The following is a 19,823-nucleotide window of genomic DNA, read 5'->3' as shown; positions in this document are numbered from 1 at the left end:
GAAGCTTAACATGGGAAACTGGAAACGCCCAATAAAATCAAAGTTACAAGTCAGCTCCCATACATGGTTCACAGGACTCAGGTGACTTCTCCAGCGTAGATCAGTAGGCTGAAAATGGTCTGATCTTATTGCTGTTGACCTTTCAGGGCTACTGCAGAACCATGATTTGGAGCTGTATTGGGTAGTGTTTGGCACTTACACTACAGGTATAAAGGAACGGGAGGCTGAAAAACTCCATGAAATTTAGTCTGCAGGGGAATACTGCTACAGGAGCTGGCAAGAATCTTAATAAGGGGTTGCAGAGTGCTCCATCAATGTGAGCACCTTAAATTGATGTCCTTATGGTTTGGAAGGCATATACAATCAGCTGCACTAGAACACTGTTTCTCATTCCCACAGTTATATCCAGTGATATATCAAATGCAATAATTGCATATTTGAATAATTCATGGGTACAGTAACTTTGGCCAGATACAAGTGAATATCAAAACTCTGGTCTCTGAAGTGTTTGATTCAGCTATAGCAGAGAATTGAAGGTTTACAAACCCTGTTTCCCAGGTGTCTTTCATCCTGCCCTGAGACTGCAGTTAGAGAAAAGACAGCTTTTATTTCAAATGGGCCATTTTTCTGCTTAGCTGAGCTTCATCCAACTCTTTGGAAAGATTGCGTAGAAGGCTGAGCTGGAGGGGGAAAGGAGGACAGCAGTTAAGTCATTTCCCGACCAAGAAGTACTGTGAATGAAAACACAGTGCTCTTCCTGGAAAGGTCCTAGCCACAGCTGTGATCAGGTGAAGTTCTCAGGTAGTGTCAGTCACCAGCATCTCTGAAGTCAGTGGAGTGGCACTAATCTATGGCAGCCAAGGATTTAGGCCTGCTATTATTTATTCAACCCTAAACAATTTCCTAACAGAGATATTTCAGTCATTTACAAAAGCAGAGAGAGATGCAATGCCACTATTCTGGTCACTCTGGTCTTTTTAGGGCAGAGAGATTAGGGAATGTACATGCCTATCTCAAAACACATTCCTGTGTCTGAGTTAAAAAAAAAAGAAATTTATGACACGGAATTGCGAAAAGGAGAAATTATGTTGCCATCCCTTGAAAGCTGTGGTTAGACACAATATTCTCTCTGGAAAAATGGATTTCTCCAATTATTGGGAGAGAAATTCTCCATCCCCATCCCTTCAGCTCTCCCCTTTTTGCTGTGTAGGATGGATCTAGCAACTGGTCGCTCTGAAACATCTATCCCATATAAAGCAGGGTAACTGATCATTCAGAATTACTGTGCATGTTTACTAGCTGCCTAGTGCTTTGCCCCAGCAATGAAACATAACTGGAATAGTCTTTGCTTTTCAAATTAAAAAGCCACTCTCCCTTCAAGCCTGGGAAAGGGAGCATTTTCAAGTCTGGCCCAGCTCTTTAAAATCTTTACAGCAACCAGATGCCTGCCTTTGAGATTCCTGGCTATGTAAGGCCCTGTCCTTGAAGCCAACAGACATCTTTCAGTTGATTTGAGCGAGCCGTGGACTGGGGCCCTGGTTCCCATGGTAGAGTGCTGTAATACAATATCTTTATAAAAAGTAGTTTATTCCAAAAGAAGACAGGATCTCATTACCTTGATTTCTAAGGACTGGGAAGCAATGGTGCCAGCTCCTGAACCCAGCATGAACCCCATGAAATTCATGGGCTGTGAAGTCAACTACATATTTGTCTTTGCTGGATAAGGTTCTTTTTTCTCCCCTCTTGAGGAAACATCTCCACCCATTGCCAAGCATTGCATCCCATCTCCTGTGAAATATGGCAAGTGAATGCTTTCCATGCTCTTTATTTTCCTCTGTGCATTCTCCTTGCATGGCACACATTGCTCCATAATGGCAGAATAGCTGCTGGGAAAGGGAGCCAAACAGGCAGGCAACCCAGCAACTGCTCTAAGAAACTGGGCTCTCACATAGCAATTCTTAAGAGGTTTGGTGCATTCAGAAGAGGGTTTGGTATCTGAAGATCTTCCATCTTCTGCTGTTAGTTTACAAGGGCATTAGTAGGTACAGACCTTGTTAGACAAAATTCTCCTAGGAATTCATGTAGATCATTGTCCTGTTCTCTGTGAAGACAACTGCAATGCAATTTGGAAAAAGGTGCACAGATCGTTATTAGAAGTAATGGAATATCTTGCTCCTGAGAAGCATTCCTAAATGTAAACCTAAATGTAGGAATTAACTTTTCAGCAGATTGCTTTTTGCTAAGCATGCTCAAGGGCTGTGTATAATGGCATATGGACTGGCGCCATGGTTAGCTTTGGGGTTTTTTCTGTTTCAGCACAGCCACACTTTCTGACAGTTTGGCCGCTGGTACTCACCAGTGATTCCTAGAAGTAACTCCTGGATATTACTTAGGATTAAACTGAAAACCATTTCTTCCTTCAGAAATGTTCTACAATGAGATTTGTCCTGAAGATCAAAGCTAGCTCTGGAAATGCTGGGCCACCCCTTCACTGGGGAAGAAAACAGGCTTTAATGGAGCAATATTGATTTATACCAAGTAAACACCTGCTCTGGGATTTGGCCACTTATATGCAGGGAGCAGAAATCCTCTGCTTTTTCTCTTCTGGCCTTTCTCATTGCTTCTTTAATTTCTCCCCAAGTTATGTATGCTCAGTATGTTCTGCTGATTTGAGAAGTGGTAATGTCACTCTACTAGGGTTTTTATAGTTCACAGAAGGTAGGATTTGTATTTAGATAGACAGATAAACAGATGTCTGGTGCCTGAACAAAACATACAGAGGTTGACCCAAAATTTTCAGTAGTAAAATCCCAAACCATAGACTGAGAGGTCCTCAGTCTGGAAGATTTCAGATGGATTTTTATCTCTTTCCTTTGATTAATACAGTACCCTAAGCCTTTAAAACGTATTGTCCCTGTCCCTTTGCCTAAATAATTGGAGAACATCAGAATAAAGAAGGCTCAACAGCAAATAAGTAGTCTGCAATTTCTCAGGTGTCAATGTAAAAGACGTCAGATATAGCACACTAGGAAGGCCAGGATAGATAGTTAGACATTTTTGTTATATATTCAGTTAAGGACTGTTCATCGTGACAAAGGAGAGGGAGGATCCTGTTGCCTATGCACCTGCTAAACACAGGAAGGGTGGCAATAATGCACACATCACACTGGCAAGCCAGGCTCCGAGCCACAGTAAGTTGTGGGCTTTTTCTATACACAAGGGATATTACAGCAAGGAGCAGAAGCATTGGCAGAAGGGACCGGTACCAGGATGCCGTCCTGCCAAGCTACCTATGGAGCCTGGAGCTGCCTCCTAATGAACACAAACGGCTGGTCACAACTGGAGGCGAGCTGTTCCCCATTTGTTTGTGTTCCACAGAGTGGCAGGGATCCGCTCTCCATCAGAATAATCCAATTGAACAAAATGATTCATATTAGCAGGCACATCTGTCTGAAGCCAGAGCAGAACCCTGGTGTTAGTTTAATAAATGGCGTTCATTAAACTCAGCTGAAAATATAATCTGGAGAGACTGATGGGGTGAACAGAGCAAAGAATAAGCAAAAGGAGTTAGCAATTATCAGATGTCATTTGTTCTACTGGTACCATGGAATCAGGGCTTGTTTGCTGAAATCTTAATTTCATTTTGCTGAGGCAGAATCCATCAGAGAAGCTTATGCTGCAGCTATGATTCCTGTTTGTCAGACCTCGGTGGAGAATGGGGTATTTTTCTTTTCCCTTTTTCTACCAAACAGAACCTCTCACAGAGCAACCATATGTACTGAAGGAGCATAGAGCCCAACAGAGAGCCCAAGGACTGGAAAGATGAAGTGAGCAGCAGTTCCTTGCGCTGCAGTGCAGAGAGCATGGAAAGTGCCTTAGGACAGGGACCCTCTTCATTTCCAATGCAGCACCAGTCTAAGCATGAAGACATTACCGGGTCTTCTATCTGTTATTTCCCTTCCATACCAAGTGGGTTTATAAGCACATCGCATTTGGCTTCTGGGGTGTTCTAAGCTCTGTAGGTGCTAGTGAAAACAACCCTCCAAAGTCCGAGATCTTGATGGCCGAGTCAGGGAAACCCCTAGCAGCTGTGAATCGGATGGCCGCCTGGCAGGTCTGAGTGGCATTTCATGGAGCAGGCACGGGAAAGGAGGCACGGAGGAGCCATCCCATGCTGTAGCTCCAGACTCACCCCACATGTTCAGAGCTCAACCCTGATCAGCTGGGCTGCCCTCCTTAAGGCACAGCTCACACCCCGCTGCCAGCTCGGTGAGTGGCTTAGCGTTCCTGGCCTGAGAACTTCATGTGAAACACCAGATCCAGAGGGCCTGCTCTTAGAGGGAGGGCTGCCTTCCCCATTTCCCGTTTGGCAGAGACAAGCTTCTTGGGCCTGACTTGCAGCAATTTATGGGCTGCACGTGAAGATTGGCTGGACAAGCTGGTTTTGTGGGTTGTGTTGGTTTGGTTTAGTTTTAACTTCTCCCCACGGGTATTCAAATGGTCTTTGGTGTGTTCCAGAGTAAGGCAAGGAAGGCTTTTATATTTATAGACTTGCCAGGGCAGCACTCAAGTCCCAGCCAGTCAGAAAAAATCAAAAGAATAATGGAGGAGAAGGGAAACCTTGACCTCATAAGCTTTCAGCGTTGATTAGTTTGTTGGTGTCAGGAACCTTTTCTTGTTCAGGGCAGACTAGCTGTGAAATGATTTTTTCCCCCTTCTCTTTAATCTGTCTCCTGTATTCCCATGGGGAAGGAGGAGCCAGTACCTGCCTTCCTGGAGTTCTGTGTTAGACCAAACAAGTTGAATGGACTTGCACACCAGCAGTGAGGGGCTGGGTGGTTTTCAGTGACTCCTCTTCTCAATATGCCCTTTGGCAGCAGGCTGAGCACCTTCAATTTCCCTCAAAATTGTGTAAGAATCAGTTGCAGACATGAGCTGCTCCAGAGCTGGTCAGAGGTTGTTCTTACCCTGGAGACTACAGGGGAAGAAGAGAGAGTTGCAAAGATGGGCAGCATCTTTCTGACATTTGCCGTGGACTCCGTCGTCATTAGCAGGTTTTCTTCACAGTCATGGAAGTGGATGAGACATGCATTCACTTTCACCTCTCCCCCCTCACCATTTCCCACTCAAGAAAATGCCCAACTCTTATGCACTGGGAGTAGCATAAAGGCTGAGGCTGACATTAGCCTTACCAGAGCTGGCATGTGCAGTTCAGAGCCTGAGGACTGGAGTAGAACCTGCTGCATCCTGGGGGTAGCCTCTCTAAGGCACATTTTCCTGTGAAAGCTTTCACTGGCAAAGTCTATTTGTGGCCTTTCACAATGTCTTTGTCATGCTGGCACTGAAAATGTAAAACAAAAAGAACAAAAAAATCAAAAACAGATATACAGGTTATAATCTTAGAAATAAAGAGTGTGGCTATTAAGCCTCTCTACATTTCTTTTTTAGCCCCTTAGACAGAATTTCATGACCTCAGATGACTGCAGTATTTTTCTCCAACAGCAGAGCTGTCGGAGATCCTGCACACACTTAAATCCCAGAAGAATGACACCACTAATATTAATGTTAGAAAATGAAATTACAGGGCTAGGATGCAAGGCTGGAGCACCGGACACCCCACTGAAGTTCATGGCTTTCCGTTAGGACAGCAGAGCCACACTTTGATTTCCAGCTGCAGCAAGATCAGCTGGAGGGGCTACCACCCCCAGCTACTCAGCATCTCCCCCGACCTTGCTGCCAGCTGAATGGCTCACGCAATTGCTTCCTGACATATTTAAAGTCAGCTAGGCCAGCAACAACCTGCTGTTTCATGTTTAAGATGCACGGGTTCATTTAGACTAAAACGGGTTACATGGAGTGATCCCATGCAAAGCTTGGCCCCAGCTTTGAAGGAATCCAGCCTTGACTTGAGCGCGGGAAGACTAGAGGGCAGTAACGCACTCAGCCAGCACCGCTGCAGGCACAAGGGGATAGGCATCTTCAGCATGAGGTGGCTGAGGTGACAGAGACCCAGAAGCCCAAGGGTCTGAGACTGATCACACACACGAATGGAGGCAAATGAAATCCGGGGTTTATTTTCAATACCTTTTCAAAGTACATTGAAGTAAACCCATGAACAAACCACCCTGGCAATGAAGAAATCAGAACATTGGTTCTCACTGCTTTCAAAAAAGTTGTTCTGTTTTGGATTTGTTTTTTCATTCTCAGACAAAACGTGTTGATCATTTTTTAAGGAAAGTGTTTGACTTATCACCTGCATTTTCAACCAAGAAAGGCTTTGAACAAAAATGTGATCCAGCTCTAAATTAGAACCATATAAATACCTCAGCTGTAGCAATGAAGTGAGTCACATATACATAAGTCACATACATCAATCACGTACATAAGTGTTTTCAGAATCAAATTCTGAGATACTAAAATTTGTCAAGAGCTGTGAATTCTTCAGATGGAAACTGCTCCAACGATATGGAGGAATTCTTGTCCTATCTTCCTCAAACTCAGAAAGAGTTATCATCTCCTTAGTGAAAATATCTCCTTTCAGAAATATCATATAGAACGTGGCTTCAGGAAGGTTTTTTTTTTTTAACAAAAAAATTAATAACATTTAATAATTAATAGAACTATGTAAGCTTATTGAGTCATCCTGGGCTTTAATCAATTTGAAATATTTGGGGCACCAATTTCCACCTTACTGCTCCTCGCTGGAGGTGCATTAGAGTTTTAGTGCAATTAAAACGAAGCAGGAAATATTTTTAGCTAATTGCGCTGTGCACCTTGAAGGTAATTTGAAGCTGCAGGCAAAAAAAATAAAATATCAGAAGCAATAATTGAGTGTTGCAAGCTGGGAGTATGTGTTCCTGACTGCATTCTGATTTAGAGGGATACAGAGGCTAAGCAAGGTGCTGAACAGACTTGGCAGAAGATGAGCAACGTCTCACCCCCAGGGAAGGGTCCCGTTGTGCATCTCAGAGAAGCAAACCCATGAGTACTGATGCTGCGCATGGGATGTGCTGCAGGTTAAAGCAGGTACAAGTCCTGCCTTCCACGGCTAGGGCTGCCACTGAACGGGCTTGGATGAGTATTTGTGGCACTCGCGCAGCCTTGCACGGTCTGTCAGGCTCAGGGTGGACCCCTGCCCCATCCTTGGACTGGCCAGGCATCTCCCAAGGCCAGTCCTGCCTCCAGCTGTCAGAGCAGGACCAGTCTCATGGCAGTTACTGGGGACTCCTGCCTGAGTCTGATTTCAGCTGGGAGGAGACCTAGGTTCTCTTCCTTGGCTGGTGGCAACCCCACACAAGCACCAACCCTAACAACTCCTTCCTGCTGTCAGTCTTCCCAGGCTGTCCTTATCTTCTGCACTAGCCTTGAGGAGACTCCCAAATCAGTTCCCCCACCTCCACCCCCACCCCTACTTTCTTATCCTGCAAGACCAGCTCCTTCCTTTGCTGCTCGGGCCCTTTGCGGTTAATATGGGTCCTCAGCCCACAGCTGACATTATGAAAAGACTAGCCTTGGCTCAGGATACACCATATTCCTGCTCCCCAGACTGGCAGATGGCAGATGGCTGTGGGTTATCGTTTCTCAAGGCAGGCACCTGAGCTCTGGGGAGGGTGTATCAGTCCACCTGCCTGGAGGTCGTAGGCAGTATAACCCTGCCTGCTGAGATCAGTGAGTTGGGCTTGATTAAGGGTCTTGAGATCATCCTACAAGGTGCCGTCGTCTGGTGGAAAAAGGGAAGGGGGGAGTCTGCGTAGCATCCCTATCTATCCCTCAGCAACTGGAATGGGAGAGTGAAGCATCAGGTTCATCAGCATTTTGATAAGCTCTTGTCAATCTACGGAGGGGAAAAAAACAGAACCAGTGGAGACTGGGCAGAGAAGCTCACTCACAGCTTCCCAATTAGACTTGGTTTTCAACCATGTACATTTTTTTTTAATTAAACTGTTGGTACAATGCTCAGGAGATAGCAAACTCCTTGAGGCCCCCTTGTAATAAAGAACCTTTCATTATGTGCAGAAAGGTAGCTTCCACACAGCTTAATTTCCTCTCCCACCTAACATTCAACCTACGTTCAACTACAGTCCTGCTTGCTGCTGCGGCCTGTGAGTTTATTGCCCCGACCTTTGCGGGCAAAGCCTGTGGTTGGTGAAGCTGCACCCACCTGCCCTGCAGCCCCTACCACCCTGCATCCCCACGCTGTCCCAGCCCAGACCTGCTCTCCTCCCTCTGGACGCCCCCGGACTCATCGTCTTCAGGGCATCCCTGCCACTCTCTAACCCACATCAGGCTGTGCCCGCCTTGCCTGTCACCAGGGCGAGGAAAGCCAATGCTGTACGGGGAACCAGTGACATTTTCTGACCATCCAGGCTGGCTTCTTGAGGAGCGGCTGTTCTGTTGCAATGCTCTTTTGTCTGCTGCTGGAGACTAATGGCTATAGAAAAATAGATAAATCAGACGCGACACAGCTATTGCTGCTTGACATTTTTTCATCAAACTGGCTAGGGAAGGAGGGGGTGACCAAAAAGTGACATTTTGACCAAACTGGATGTTTCTGCAGAAAATTTTCATTTTAGTAGATTAAAAAAGAAATGCCAGCAGCACAAAAACCAAAAATGACTTGATTAAAAATGCTGGTCTTCAAACCACTAAATTTCTGTTAAAAATGGACTGGTTTTCAGATTGATTAAAAAAAGACAAAAATTAATCTCTTCCTCTCACCATCTCCCCCACCCCAGTGTTGGTTTGTTTTTTAACTAAAATATTCACAGGAAAGAAAGCCAAAATAATGACAATTTTCCCCTGGAAAATAATTGTCATTTTTCAACCAGCTCTTAATGTAACATAGTTAAATGAGAACAATCCTAGTAACAACACTGCACAGCAAGTAAGTCATAGGATTATTTGAGAGAAGGGCATTACAATTTAAGATCTAATTTTAATCGTCACCTTTAATTTATAAATGGGAAAAGTGAGGCAGGGACATCAAGCATCTTAAAAAAAAAAAAAACAGAAAACATTAGCATTCAAAATGCTGGACTCCCATCTCCCTGTTAGAACACATTAGCTTCTCTGTCTGTATATGTGTAATTGTCTCTGTTGATATGTATGTATATACAGTACCTCTTTATATATACATATGTGTGATACATATGTGTGAATATTCATGTATATAAAGAGTCGTATATAGTGTCTGTCCCCTTTTTAACCTTTGGATGTTAGAACTGAAGCATCTGACAAAAACATTCATTTTTTGCTTCCTAAAAATAGCACCCCAAGAGTCCAGGTAAATGCATTGATTTCTGGTATAAATGATCAGGCTTCATTTTATCCCAGCATGGATGCAAAGTCCCCTTCACTGCCCTTCCCACTCTAAGACATTTGGGCTCCTAATCTTGGACTCCCCGCTACAGCCTCAGCAGCAGTCATCGCAGGGATGGAGCCCGCTGCGAAGAGCCCTGCTTCCCTCCTGCACCTCCGCCGGGCAGGCAGGGAGGGGGCGGGAAGGGGAGATCTGTGCACATGTTGGTGTTGAGGAACAGTGAGGAGGGGGGGCTGAGACAGGGGAAGGCAGAGCCCTCCAGCATTAGAAGAAAGTTGGTGCAGAGGCATAAAACAGAGAGAGAAATTGCTATAGAAACAAGAAGAAAGGCAAGGGAGAAAAACACGGGTTGGAATTTAAATAATATTGATCAGCCTCAGAGGCAATAGCTGTAAAGATCTGTCACCTGGAGGAAAAATATCTCCACTGCCTTGCCAGAGGTGTGTTCCGGCACAGGCTCTAAGAGGTGGAAGGACAGGAGCCTGACTGCAATTTTGGATGGGCTCGCAAGCACACGTGCATGTGTGCAAACACAGAGGGTAGTGGGTATGGTATGAAGATAAGGAACCTGCATATGGGGTGGGTATATGAGCAATGTTAAGCCAGCATCAGAGGCTGAGCTGTGAGCACAGGAGGCTGTCACTTCGGTAGAGGAAGAAGTGAGGGCCTTTGAGTTTCTTCAGGGAGAGGGTCCTTGCCTCCAAGACAGCACAGAAAAATGGATGGAAAAGATGATCTATGGGCAACTGGCTAGGAAGGACTGGGGGGAAGAATGCAGTAGAAATAAATGACAAATAGGAGACAGTAGAGTCACAGAGTAGAAGAGTGAGAAAGAGCTTCAACTGGAAAGTGGACTGTGAGGGAGGCAGTGTTGGGCCAATTCTCTTTGTGGTCCTGCGAAGACAGAATAATCCTGCACCTGTAGAGGGTTATATTTGCAAGCCTAGCAGATATATTCATATCCTGATATCAGTCGGATGCCCTGAAAGGTGTGTGTGAGGTGCTGCACAAGCATAGCATGAGATGCATTCCCTAGATTATATGGTGAATGTCACAGAGCATAGGAACTGCATACTTTCAGAGATCAGAACTGCACTTTCTTAGTTCATAAAGTCTTTGGGAAAGGGCCATCCCTCTCTCTCTGTTTCAGCAGCTTTTTGTATAGTTGAACAAAAAAAAATCCTGCTGCATGCAATAGCTTCCCTTTGTCCCATAAATATTCAGTAGCAAGGGTAGCGATCCTTCTCCCACTGCCCCTGGGGCAATTTGCCATTGGCACTGGCAGTGGACAGGGCAGAATCCTTCATGCTGTTCACAGACATGGATTTAGCCCATAACTACTCACCAGGTTGGAAGTGTAAATGGGGGCCAAAGCCCCTTTGGCATCCTCTTCTCTGTCCTCTGGGAAATCCATCCTTGTGTAATGCTTCAGCAGTCTTGGTGGGACAGCCTAGCCATCTACAGAGCCCCAGATTCATGGTCATCAGGTCTCAGCAATGACTCATATCTATGGGGAATAAAAGAAATACAGGTGGATAGCTGAAAAATTAGAACCAGTGGCAGGGATGTTGGTGCTCTTTAACAGGGCCATGCGTAGAAAGTAGGGATGGAAGCTGTGCATGGATTGGCCACTAAATGCCTCAATTCTCTCATCATACTGTAGTCTCTGATCACCTGTTTATTCTGATATAATCACTTGTGCTGTCTGTTATTCGTAGCAGTGAAAGAAAGCAGCCTGGAAGCTTTCCACTCACTCAGCCTGACTTACTAAATTTCCTTTCTAGTCTTTGGAGAATAAAAGAGAAAGACACCTTCAAGGACTATTTAGATCTTAGGTAAGCAGAGTCATCAGACATGTAGAGTCTGGAGTAAATACACTCCTAAGTTAAGTGCTTATATCTAGTCCAGGCCAAAGGCTTCAGGAGAAAGTAGATCTTGCTCTGGCTCATGACGTGGGCAACGAATGTCTCCCACAATAGAGAGTCAATCCCTAAAGTCTGGTCAGAAGCCACAGTTAAAAGCTTTCCTGTGATAGTGGTGTTTGTAGCATTAGGACTGCTGTGCTGACAGTAGAGTAGGGAAGCATTGTAAGGACATCACTAAAGTTATGTGTGCTCTAACTGAGGCTTCAGTTAGTATTTATTTCCTCTCATGTTAGAGACATGCAGTGTAACTGTCTTGAGCTAGTTGCTCAAGGTCATCTTTTTAATCAACAGAGAGACATAGGCCCCTTTTGGCCATGGTTCGCCTAGCCTAATCTGGAGGGCTCCTTGAGGATGAGGTGATTTGAGACCTTCAAGTCCTGTTTCTCTCTACTAAACCAGACTGAGGTGATTTGCTCAGGTGATGTCTGCATCTTGAATCTCATCATGAGAGGTTTATGGCATTTCCATCCAGCGATCAAGGAGAATAGTCTCAGGCTCCACTTAGATGCTTTGAAGTAGAAGCCTGGCTACTGGCATTTACTGAGTGTATTTGGCTATGGTTTGTTCAGTGGAGCAAGTTCTCGGTCAGTGTTACCTGCGACAAAGATACTTTGCAAAATCCATCCTTGTGCGCAGCGCCCCGGGGCTCAGAAAGTATGCTCCCTCTTTATTGTCACTGTATCACTTCTGCACTAGGCTGTATATACTTGTCTTCATAACTTTAACACTTTTATTCACAAATTTACTTCAGCAATACCCAAAGTTTATACCTGTTCCCAACAAGGTGAATTGCTTTTCTTAAACAGATGAGTTTGGCTGGTGTCCAGTGTATCTAGCACAGATACCTAACTTGCCTCTGAATTTCAGGCCACTTATGAAGCAGTCCTCATCAGATAGGTATCTAACTTCTTTGCCTAGTCAACAGAGAAGGGCATTTGCCTTTTTAGCCCTCCAGAGGGAAGTCTGTCTGTCCAGATTTAGGACCTGAAAAGGGGATTGTGGACTTGAAAGCCTGTTTCATCTAAATCAATCAATTGACCTAAAGATATTGCTGCTTATTACACACCTTGCCTAAACTCATGTACGTCAGCTGTGTGGGCAGGACATCCCTCTAGAGACCTTCAAAAAAAAAATCTCCTCCTCTACACCGGCTAGGTAGGTGACGTGGACCCCTACTTTTGAAGGACAGCTTCATTCAGTGGTTGAAATACTGATCCAAGTTAGGCAGACAGGATGCCCACTTCTGACTTTCATTTTAAAGTGCATTTTCTGGTTTTTTGGTTCTTTCACCCTCAGCAAGTCCTAACCCTTCATCTGTACGTACATATGTGTGTGTGTATGTTGTCACATCCACAGTGTCTGAAGATGTGTGTGGAGGACAGGCAGAGGGATGGTAGTACCTACTCCAAAACCAGTGGTCACTGGCAGATCAATCTGGTCCTTCCTGTTCCAACCATAAAATAAAATGTTTTCCTCAGAAAAGTTTATGTTCAAGAGCCTCTCCTCAGCTTCAGGGTTGCCCTGGGCTAGCATATGTAGGGTGTGTCAGTGCCTATAATCAGCAGCACATACATGCAGTGCACACCGTGCTGGACATTTTGGAAGCCTTACCTGGCATGATCAGGCACCCGGGTGCAGATAGGCAGCTAGAGATGCAGCCCTTAGCTCTTGGTAGTGGATCAGTGCCAACTCACCGCAGCCACTCACCGCCACAGCCAGCCCTACCGCCAGGGCCGGTGCCGTCCTGTACTCCAGCCCGACAGGAGCTGTAGCTGCCACTTCCTGGGGATAGAGCAGGATTTTATTTCTACCCCAAAAGCCTCTCCTTGTTCCATTCAGGGGAGCAAAGTGTTTTAGCTCTTTTTCAAGCAAAGCCTAATCCACAGTGCTGCCTTGGCCACCACATTCGAGGTAAGGAAGGCGCTAAGACTTGCTATGAGACTGCTGCCAGTCCGTGCTTCCTCCCCCAGCTGCTCTTCTTCTTTTGGCAATAATATACGCAGAAAGCCCTGTGGGGTAAGAGGGATACTAGAGGCCTTTTCGTCTTCCTCACAAGCAGTCTGGGCCTGTATGGCTCACCTGCTTGTCCTCAGGTACCCAGGGACACACGTGACAACAGCTCTACTCCAAGCCGTCTTCATGGAGTCAGTTTTCTCTCTCTGAGCCCTTTTGGCTTGAGAAATAACTGTAGAGCCAAATCTTGCATCTGCTCTGGGGATGTCAGTCTATTCCCTTCACCCAAACCCTGGGAAGTTCAGGGTGACATTTCAACATAATCAAAGGGCAGGGCTTCTGGGCAAGGCCATCAAAGAGGAGCCAGCTCTGACCAAGAAGACGGCAGCCAACAGCGGGCAAAGTTTGGAGCTGAAGCCAGCGCTCAGTTCAGGGGCTTAGTTCAGCACCATCTCTTGTCAGTTGAGCATAACCTCCCTAGCCAGAATGCATATTTCAGCATGGAAAAAAATAGAAACAGTCAAAAAAATTCCACAGAAAGAATTTTCTCTAGCCAGCATGCATGACTTCAGGATGAGGACTGCCAACGATATTCTTGTGACACCTAAATGCAAGGTGAAACTTCAGTCGTGTGCAGTGACTTTTCAGAACTAGGCAGACAGGAGAGATATGAGCCCTGCCAAGGGGATAGAAAGGCAATACCTGACGAACAGGGTGCATAGCCACTGACTGAGACAAGTGTATCATGGTGTGCAGTGATTTTTGGTGTTTATTGAGGCAAAACTCCAAGGGCCAGGAAAGGGACATTCTCTGTGATAGGAAAGGGACAGGGTGTTTTGGAGCCTGTAGCAACCAGACCCTGGCAGTTCTCTTTCCTCTTCTCTTCTCTTTCTTTTTTCTTTTCTTTTCTTTTTTCTTTTCTTTTCCTTTCTTTTTTTCTTTTTCTTTTCTTTTTTCTTTTCTTTTCTCTTTTCTTTTCCTGTTCTCTTTTCTCTTTTTCTCTTCTCTTTTCTCTTCTCTCTCCTCTCCTCTCTTCTCCTCTCCTCTCCTCTTCCATTTTTAAAATTCAGGTCAAAGCCAAATGCCAAAGGTATTTCCTTCCTTTACTGATGCTGATTTAGGGACCGTGGTATCATCCAAGTCCTCCTACAAGTCTGCTTCCCATGCCATACCAGCATTGCTGCATTTTGGAGCCTGCCATGGACCACTAAATGGACATGCAGCAACCAGCAGTAGTTGCTCTTTTTTTTTTTTTTTTCTTCTCAATAGCCAAGGCAGAGCAGCTCTTGGTCTATTACTCCCCATGCCCTCTAACTTTCTGGGATGTAGTCAAATTAGAGCAGTAGCTGCTCCAGAGTCCCTCCAAGGAAATGCAAAGGCTCCTGGAGGACCTTGGCTAGCAAAGCCCAGGAGGCTGGGGGGGTGCGGGAGAGGCTGGTGCTAACAAAAGCATCCTGGTTGGCAGCGAATGTATTTATTTTCCAGACTTTGCAAACCGATCTGTGTCTGCTCTCATTCATTCAGTGCATGCTCTCTTCAACAGCCGCTGCATAATGTTCCGTTACTGTTCACTGTTGACCGTGTGTCTACATTTAAGTGTGTGTTTTACGTGTGTGTCTCTGGCTAGGCCTCCTCCATCCTTTTTTTCTTTCTTTCTTTCTTTTCTTCCTTCCTTTCTTTCTTTTCTTTCTGTTTGGTTTGGTTGTTTTGCTTTCCTTCTTGTTTCATTTTCTATAGTTTAATGGCAAGTATATTCATTAGAGCTTTTTGACTGATGCTGTGTTTGTAACTTTTTTTATTATTTTTATATATATCTTCTTTCCCCACCTTTCCCTTTTTCCACACTATATATAAATATATATATATATATAAAAAAAATCTTTTCTTCTTTTGTCATTCAATCAAATTCCAACAAAACCAACCAAGAGCCAGTCAAATCCACCACAGTCTCGCGCTGAGCTAGGAAAAAAGTTCACGTAATGACATGAAAGTGGAGAATACAGTCCCCCAGGCCGTAAGTTCAAATCAACTCGAAGTTGAAAGTGTGACATGATGGCGTCATGTAACAAGCTAAGAATTGGTTGCATGACATGCCGTCAAGTTTCGTGCAGGTGCCGTGATTGAAGCATTTTTCTTGGATGTTGTATCAGTTGATGATTGGCCAGTCATGATCACATGTGCCTTTTTTGACTTTGTGCTGCCACAATTTTTTGCTGTGCTCATTTTCGTTTCGTTTTTGGTGCTTGCAGTGGTTTCTTTATTTGTCGTTTGATTTCTCGTCAGCGTTTTATGCTTCTTAGATGTCACATAGAAGGAAAAAAAAAGATGGATTCCTAATTCTTTAGAAAAAAATGGGATTGTTATAACTGTATAGATAATTTGGAAAAAAAGAGAGAGAAAAAAGATGCGTGGTTAATTTTTTTGCACTGAAAATCTTGTGATTTTATTTTTTTTCCGGAGAATTGGGGGCCTTTTTCAATTGACACCTTTTTTTTCCCTTAGGATATTTCAAATCACTCTCCAAAAATTAAAAAAAAAAAACAAAAACAAAAATAGTAATGATAGTAACAGTAGTTTGAAAACTATAGCAATCCAAAAAAGCAACCCGAAGAAAAGCCTCATTGTATGCCTTTTCAAGAATTCCTAATTCTAAGGTTCTGTATTACAGCAACTCCAGCCAAAATTAATTGCTCAAGGGGAGGGAGGGATTGTTTTGAGTTGGGAAAAAACCCATCCAGATCAAAAAGCAAAATGCATCTTTTTGTTTACAACTGAAAAAGGGTCCTTGACGAGTGTTTTTTTATTTTTTTATTCTATTATTATTTTTGGTGTTGTAATTGTTTAGACTGCTGTGTACGGTTTGCTGTTTGTTGAACCAACAGTGTGAAAACCTGCCAGCATGGATTGATATTCCGCATGACACTTTTCCACCAGAGTGGACCTTTTGCAGTTTCTAAGTTTCTTGATGTAATAAATCACCGAGTGTATAAGAAGAACCTGCTTGCTAGAAAGAGATAAGAGCTAATCCTTAATGATTAAGCATCCTACTTAAATGTCAAGCCTAGTCGGATCATGATTACATTTTTTTAAATAACTTTTTTACTTAAGAAATGTTAGCTTTACATTTTTTTTGCAAAAAAAGTTTATTCCAACAGTCTTTTTTTTTTATTTAACCTCCTATAAATTGCCTGTTCAAAGTCTTACTTCCTGACATTCACAAAGGAGTAGATGTTATTGGCAGCTATGTCTCCACAGAAAGCTCATACACTGTCATAGATGGCACCCCATCAAAATGTAGAATAATTCTTTCTCAATGCCTTTCACACTACAAAAGCCCACCAACCAAGATTGTGATCTGGCATTGTAAAGTTGCACTTAAAAATAATTAAAAATGTAGCTATCCGTACATACATAGTGATATGCATTTATATAGACATACATCACTACTATTTTGATTTGTTATTGTTATTATTATTAGGAACAATTGCATTTTTTCTCTATCATGATCGTGACTACCTTGCTCACTTTGGGTTTGATCCAGTTCTCACTGAAGTCAAGGGGAATCTTTCTGTTGACATGAGTGGGAGCAGAATCAGAGCCAATGACTCAAAAAACAAAACACCAAACCAGAAGCCCCATCCTGTCCCAATTGAAGGGGAGAAGAAAACACCCACTTACTTTCAACAGGAGCAGGATCGGGCCCAAAAGAACAGGCTTGTTTTTAATTTCATTTCATTTTTTAGGTCTTTTTCCCCCCCTCCCAAGTTACCCCTCCTTCCCTACTTCCCCCTCCCCTTTTTGATTTAATTTGCAATGATCTTCTTCATTTTTTAGGGCAGCAGCTGAATGGGCCACATTTAGAAAAAAAAAAGTATATATATATTAAAAAAAAACGGGAACTGTTGGATTACACCTTTGACATATCAGCAAATATCAATCAAGCTGAAGACTTCAGACTTATTCTCTCTTTGATTGTTTAGACTGTAACATTTCTTCAAGAAAAGTATCACATCTGCTGACTTCGAAGGACATGCGCTTGAAACAAACAAACAAACACATAAGTAAAATCAGAACAGGAACAAGATCAACCAGGATTTCTGAAGAGACACTGATATCACCACAGCGGCTTTTCTTCAAACAGGAGATGCAAACCTGGATGCTGACAAAGGAGTGCCTGTTTGCCACCAAGGATGCGGTTACCATGCGTGACCCATGGTAACAGTCACTGAGCATCTTTATCTGTCATTCCTTAGCTATATAGGGACCAAAGGACAAAACTTTTTACCGCAGACTTGTAGCTGTATGTAAAATATGGAAGTTCTTTCCTTTTCTCTGAGCTGTTCCTAAAACAGTTTTTGAGAGCGATTATATGAAATATGTAAAAATTAAAAAAAAATGCTTAAATGCTTTTAAAACGGCAAGATAATAGTTCTTTGATACTTTGGGAGGTTCTTTGGTTATACATTAATTAGAGTCTATGAAGCTTTCATATGGTTTTCTGTATAATACGTAAGGATCGCGCTGTTAAAGGCAGGTAAGATGGATATCTATGAAAAGCAAAAAAGTAAATAAATAAATACATAAATAAATACATAAAAAGGCATAGAGAAGAGAAAGGAAAGATGGTTGATATTAAAGTGGAAAACGAAAAAGGTTTGTAAATGCTTCTAACTCTCCCCATTTAAAATCCTAATAGTTGTACAGAATTTAAAAAAAGAAAGTTTAAAATACCTATATAATAGAAAAAATTAGACAACATAAAAAACAAAAAAGCAAAAAAAAATAATACTACATAGAAGTTAGCGTTAATGCTAAAAACAAAGATGTTGTAGAACTGTAATTTTTGTAGAGTTTAGATTGAGCATAAATTCCTACTCTCTGCCAATTGCTGTTGGATGCTGTTATTTATCGAGGAGAAAAAGGAGAGAAATGGCTATTTTGGCAGCTTTTTTAACTGCAAGCATTCCAGCTATTAAAAAAATAAACAAAACAAAACTCGATTCTGTAGACAATGCAAATGGGAAACAAACAGCTGTCTTTTTATCAGACGTTAGTTCTAACTTGAACAACAAAACACAGCTAAACGCTTCATGTCTTCATGATCTGCTGTCCGCAAAATTCCCATCATCCTATGCTTCAGTAGCTTCCATATTTGCTCTAGAAACCTTCAGGGCAAGGGGTTAGCCTAGAACCTTAATCTTAAAAAAGAAAAAAAAATAACATAAAAAAATAAAAACAAAAAATAACATAAAAAACAATCTCTTTGAAGAATTTCTGAAACTGTTTACAAGGAATTTTGAAAAACAGGGGGATGTTTAAAAAAAAAGATGCTGGCTCTGTTTTTCTGTAAATAAATTTGCATATTTTGTAGGACTTTTAATTGTAATGATAGAGAAAAAACAAGGAAAACTATTTAATGAAAGCACGATATTTATCTTTGGTAAATGACTTTAGAGCAGTTAAAAAATAAGACATTGCTTTAAAAAATCTGACTCAGAAAAAACAATGAATTATTTAAGAACACATATATTTTAAAGTATATCATATTTATTATAATTTATTTTCACAGTCTTAAAACTTGATTTACATCATTCTCACACTTGTTTGCATTGACTGAGCAGTGTGATAATTGTTTCTGATTCTTTATTGAGTTACACTGTTTTAACATTTTTGTTTGTTTTTCTTAGTATTTTTATCTTGATCTTGAACTTCTTTCTTCCTTTCTCTTGTTTTTTTTTTTGTTTGTTTGTTTGTTTTTTAATTCCCTATTGGGCCTGATCTTACAGTCCTTACTCTGGCAGAACTCCCACTGGGTTGTAGTGGGTGTTTTGCCCAAGTAAGGACAGACAGACTGAGCCCACAGCTAGGACATACAGATATGTAACGCAGCTGCAGTTCCATACAACTGCTCTTTCACTCTCAATTCCCTAAAACTCCTTGTAATCTTCTGTAATTATTGAATGACGCTTTCCAGCTTAGCCCTAAATAAAGCACAGTTTAAAAAAAAATGCCATGTTCTTTACTTCTTGATGGCTTTCCTTAATGTGTTTGCTTTGAGAACAAAATGAATCTATTTCGACTCTTTCATTAATATACATTGTTTGAGTATCAGAACAAATCCCTTTGTTATATAAAACATATCTCATTGGATTGAATTAATGACACTGCTTCATTTAATGTCTGCTTGATATTCCACTGTGGTTTACCTTAAACCTAGTAGGTTAGAAGATCAAATAACGGTACATACAAATTAGAGTCATTGTAGCTCCCATTTGAAGGCTGTTGTTTGATTTCACGCTCATGGTTTTTTCATGCTGATAAGTATAGAGGCCAAAGCTCAGGACATTGCTCCTTTTGCTGCTTTGGGACAACCTTGTGAAATTCAGCAGTCTCTAGAGATGAGGTTCAATTTCTTCCTGAGCATCCCTCACATCTAGTCTTTTGAATGAATTTTTTCCCGAAATGGCAGTGTGAGATCAGCTGAGCTGAGCATGGGGCTGAGATCAGGAGACTTTGCATTTTCTTCCTGATTCTTACAGGGGCCTCTGCATTTGGACAAGTGGCACCAGCTAAATCCATCTCTAAATGGGACTAATGGTACTTGTCCATAATGTGAACTCTACAGA

At 42.6% G+C, this 19,823-nt stretch overlaps 1 protein-coding gene across 8 annotated transcripts in view; it reads left to right on the top strand.

The window, feature by feature from the left end:
• The window catches only part of LOC135324700 (CUGBP Elav-like family member 4), a 717,486-nt gene extending 698,281 nt beyond the window's left edge, over positions 1-19,205 (top strand). For all 8 annotated transcript variants that reach the window (XM_064501490.1, XM_064501486.1, XM_064501488.1 and 5 more), the window contains exon 13: positions 17,032-19,205. The gene's annotated coding sequence lies outside the window, so the exon portion shown is untranslated. The remainder of the gene's footprint in view (positions 1-17,031) is intronic.
• The last annotated feature ends 618 nt before the right edge of the window (positions 19,206-19,823 follow it).

Source organism: Dromaius novaehollandiae, chromosome Z (assembly GCF_036370855.1).
Source record: "Dromaius novaehollandiae isolate bDroNov1 chromosome Z, bDroNov1.hap1, whole genome shotgun sequence".
Lineage (NCBI taxonomy): Eukaryota > Metazoa > Chordata > Aves > Casuariiformes > Dromaiidae > Dromaius > Dromaius novaehollandiae.
The sequence above is the reverse complement of the archived record's forward strand: the minus strand, read 5'-3'. Positions and strand labels throughout refer to the sequence as shown.